Source organism: Chiloscyllium punctatum, chromosome 34, assembly GCF_047496795.1.
Source record: "Chiloscyllium punctatum isolate Juve2018m chromosome 34, sChiPun1.3, whole genome shotgun sequence".
Classification (NCBI taxonomy): domain Eukaryota; kingdom Metazoa; phylum Chordata; class Chondrichthyes; order Orectolobiformes; family Hemiscylliidae; genus Chiloscyllium; species Chiloscyllium punctatum.
The window spans coordinates 17,968,810-17,973,194 of NC_092772.1; the positions used below are offsets into that span (position 1 = coordinate 17,968,810).

At 50.6% G+C, this 4,385-nt stretch overlaps 1 long non-coding RNA gene across 1 annotated transcript; it reads left to right on the forward strand.

The window, feature by feature from the left end:
- The first annotated feature begins 349 nt into the window (after positions 1–349).
- On the forward strand, positions 350–3,939 carry LOC140458992 (uncharacterized). The gene is made up of 3 exons (XR_011953801.1): positions 350–475; positions 1,065–1,198; positions 3,816–3,939. It is a non-coding gene; the product is annotated as an uncharacterized lncRNA (long non-coding RNA).
- Positions 3,940–4,385: the final 446 nt, after the last annotated feature.

The following is a 4,385-nucleotide window of genomic DNA, read 5'->3' on the forward strand; positions in this document are numbered from 1 at the left end:
AATTTACATACCTGGCTGGTATGGTTAAATTGGACCAAACAATCTATTTGCATATTAACCATCTCAATGACTGTAACTCGACAGAGCAATTGTTAATGTCGGATATTTCCCCCGTGATTCTGTGTAGATATGAATATTCTCTATAAACTCACTGACAACCTCCGACGCACGCGCAGTTTGGTTTCTATGAAGACCAAGCGCAGTGTCACATTAACCAAGACACGGCGAGTCATGGAGCAGCTTTCTCCGGGTGTGGCTACGATCGGCTTCAGAGAGCGGTGTGTGGGAGACTTGCTGGGAGAAAGGAGCGGAGAGAATTCAAAAGACGTGGATATAGGTGAAAAAAATCCGAAAAAGACCCTGCAGACCCGGATAAGGAGATGATGGTCTCTGTCGGGAAAGCGGCCCAGGGTCACGGCCGCCATTTATTTGAGGGAAGAGGGAGCGCGGGCCTCAGAGCCGCCATCTTGAGAAGGTCAATGTGCAGGAGGGCGGGGCTATCGGGGTCCAGGACAATCGGAGGAAAGACCCACCTTAGATCACTTCACTCAAGACATGAATGCACACGGTGGATTTTTCTTAACATCAGCAATTGTTTAATATGCACAGGTTTTTAATTACATCTTTTTTGAAACATTTAATTCTCATTTTCTCATTTGCAATGGTGGGATTTGTACCTGTGTCCAGTGAACATTTGCTGAGTTTCTGGATAAATTGTCTCACTTAATGCCACTAGACCATCACTTTGCCTGCTCACAGGTTGCCCATCCCAGTGCAACATGAATCAAAACCCTTTCTTCCTGCACAATTGTTTGATCTTGCACTCTGGTGATATCACTTAGTATCTCTCCATGTGGTATCCCTCACTGTGTGGGTCTAATTGCTGCCTCTGTCAATGTCCCTCGCTCTTGTAGCTCCTCCAGATCCTGAGCAAACAGAATTCTCCACTCCAGATAGACGATGGAGACTGGGATGTTCCAGATTTCTGTGGGACTCAGTGCCATTTGACATGAGTAGCCCTCACTGCAACAGTCTAATTTCCCATTGTGCTAATCTGTCTGTAGGTACTCAGGAAGGTCCTGACCTAATAGACTTCCCAGCTGCTGGGTGTCTCATCCATCCCTCATTGAAGATGATTTGTCAGCCAGAGAGACACAGGGCAGGGAGATCTGGAGCCTTCAATAAATCCTGCAGTGAGGTAAGATCACTCACAGTGCACAGAGCAGAGAGCAATGAGAGGGCTCCAAGCATCAGCTAACAGGACATGACATAGCTATAGTGCTGGAGGGGGAGCACAGTACACGCACACCCCAGGTTCAGTCACTGCCTTTACTGCAAGTTTTCTTGTACTAAGATAACATCGGGAGTGTCACAGTTATCAATCAAAGCCTGTGCTGTCTTAGTGAGCATCAGTACAAAAGAGGGGAAAGCAGGCCTTCCACGAGTGGGTGGGAATGCTCTCTGGGAATGTTCCATTCTGTATTCCCTCTCCCACACTGTATCTATGGCTTGTCTTGTGGATCAGTGTCTTCAATCATTCTAATGCCAAAAACAGTTCCTATCTCTGTACTTTCCTCCCCTCTCACCATCACTTCACACATTTGAAACCTGCTCCAGTCCAGACGACCATACATATCACTCTAACTTACTTCAGGCTCGACAACATGCCTTGTCACGATAGTCCACTCCCCCAATAACCCAAGACTTAGGGTCTGTTTGTGTGCTGCATGACTCTCTGGCCGAAGTCATCAATGCTGACCAGGTTTCCTGAACTGAATGAGTTGCATTTCCCTGCGTTTGGCCCATGGCCCTTCAAACCTTCTCCCCTCCATGATCCTGCCCAAATGTCTTTTCCATGTTGTAATTGTTCTTGTTTCTCCCATGCGCCACTGGCAGTCCATTCCGTGTATGAACCGTCCTCTGTGGAAAATGTTGCCCCTCAGCTCTCTAAGTAAATCTTTGCTCTCAGTCACTCCTCAGGCCTTACCCATTCTGCTGTGGGACACAACCCCTCCCCACATAGACTCCCCTCGGACATTACCCACCCTGCTGTGGGACACAACCCCTCCTCAGTACAGATTCCCCTCGAGCCTTACCCATCCTGCTGTGGGACCGAACCCCTCCCCGGCACAGACTCCCTTCGGGCCTTGCCCATCCTGCTGTGGGACACATCCCCTCTGAGGTACAGACTCCTCTCGGGCCTTAACCGTCTGGCTGGGGGATACAACCCCTCCCCGGTACAGTCTACCCTTGAGCCTTACCTGTCCTGCTTTGGGTCGCATACCCTCCCCGGTACAGAGTACCCTCGGGCCTCACCCATCCTGCTGTGAGGCACAACCCCTCCCCGGTACAGACTCTTGACTGGCCTTAACCATCCTGCTGTGGGGTACAACCCCTCCCTGGTGCAATCTGCCCTCGGGCCTTACCCATCCTGCTTGGGATACAACCCCTCCACGGTACAACTCACCTCCGGCCTTACCAATCCTGCTGTGGGACACAGACCCTTACCCATCCTTCTGTGGGACACAACCCCTCCCCGATACAGACTTCCCTCGGGCCTTACCCATCCTGCTGAGGGACACAACCCCTCCCTGGTACAGACTCACCTCGGGCCTTACCCATCCAGCCATGGAACACAACCCCTCCCCGGTACAGACTCCCCTCAGGCCTTAACCATCCTGCCATGGAACACAACCCCTCCCCAGTACAGACCCCCCTCGGGTCTTACCCATCCTGCTGAGGGACACAACCCCTCCCCGGTACAGACTCCCCTCGGGCCTTACCCATCCTGCTGAGGGACACAACCCCTCCTCAGTACAGACTCCCCTCGGGCCTTACCCATCCTGCCATGGAACACAACCCCTCCCCAGTACAGACCTCCCTTGGGTCTTACCCATCCTGCTGCGGGACACAGCCGCTCCCCGGTACAGACTCCCCTCAAGCCTTACCCATCCTGCTGTGAGACACAACCCCTCTACGGGTTGGACTCCCCTCAGGTCTTACCCATTCTGCTGTGGGACACAACCCCTCCCTGTTGCAATCTCCCCTGGGGCCTTACCCATCCTGCTGTGGAACACAACCCGTCCCCAGTACAGACTCCCCTCGGGCCTTACCCATCCTGCTGTGGGGGACACGCTCCCCTGTACAGATTCCCGTCCGGCCTCACCCACTCTAACGTGGGACACAATGCCTCCCCGGTACAGATTTCCCTCGGACATTACCCATCCTGGTTCCAGACTTGTCCAAGGCCTTGCCCATCCTGCTGTGGGACACAACCCCTGTCCGGTACAGAGTCCCCTTGGGCCTTACCCATCCTGCTGTGGGACACAACCCCTGTCCGGTACAGAGTCCCTTCGGGCCTTACCCATCCTGCTGTAGGACACAACCCCTGTCCGGTACAGAGTCCCCTTGGGCCTTACCCATCCTGCTGTGGGACAGGTTGACAATTGTATTGAATAGAATCCCTCCAGTGTGGAAACAGGCCCTTGGTCCAGCAAGTCCACACCGACCCACGATACATACCCTGCTCAAAATAGCTTCAAAGTACAAAGAAAATGTGATCACTGAATTGGTTAAAATCTCCGTAGTTACATTGGGCAGTTTAAAAGTCTCGCTGTATTGGTGATATGTTCCTTTTCTTCAAACAGGTAACATTTTTATTAAAGCAACAGATGTTCATTGTGAGAGTGTCTCTGTTAAACTAGAATCTGTTTTGTTCTCTGTGTAACAGGCTGTTGTTGTGTGCGATGGACTGTCACTAACAGTGTAATTTACCTGTGAGTCATTGATCAGGTTTCCTTTGTCTGTAAATCTAGTGATCAGTGAACTACACATCCGCTCTTCTTCGCGAAAACAAAGAATCATTTCTCAACGAAAAAATGGCACATCACAAAGCTATTTCATGGATTTTTGGCACACCCCACCGACCAGTGTATCTGGTAAGTCTGTTTCCTGAATAATTCTGAACTCGATCTGTAACTCTGACAGTATCTGTATTGCTTGTCAGTTGGATGAGAATTCAGCCTCTTTGGTCTGAGCTGTTGTGATGCAGGCGGTGGCTTAATTCTGTCTCTGCCAAGCTTGTTTTCTCCTTCTGCTGTGATTCTGGGAGATTCCTTTCTGCAGGTTAGAATATTCAGTGACTGAACATTGAATGATTTTGACTCTAACAGAGCAGTGGCTTTGTTTTCAGCTCATTATTCACTTTCCATTTCCTGGTTGTGTTGAATGTTACAGAAACAGGCTCTGAGCAATGTTTCCATTCACTTGTGTTGGAGTCACTGACAGCCACGTGGTCAGTCAGTTTCAGGCTGATGGATCAGTATCTCTGTCCTATTAGATGGTGGTCACTTGCTCAGTTTCCGATGGCTCACCTGAGCGTCAAT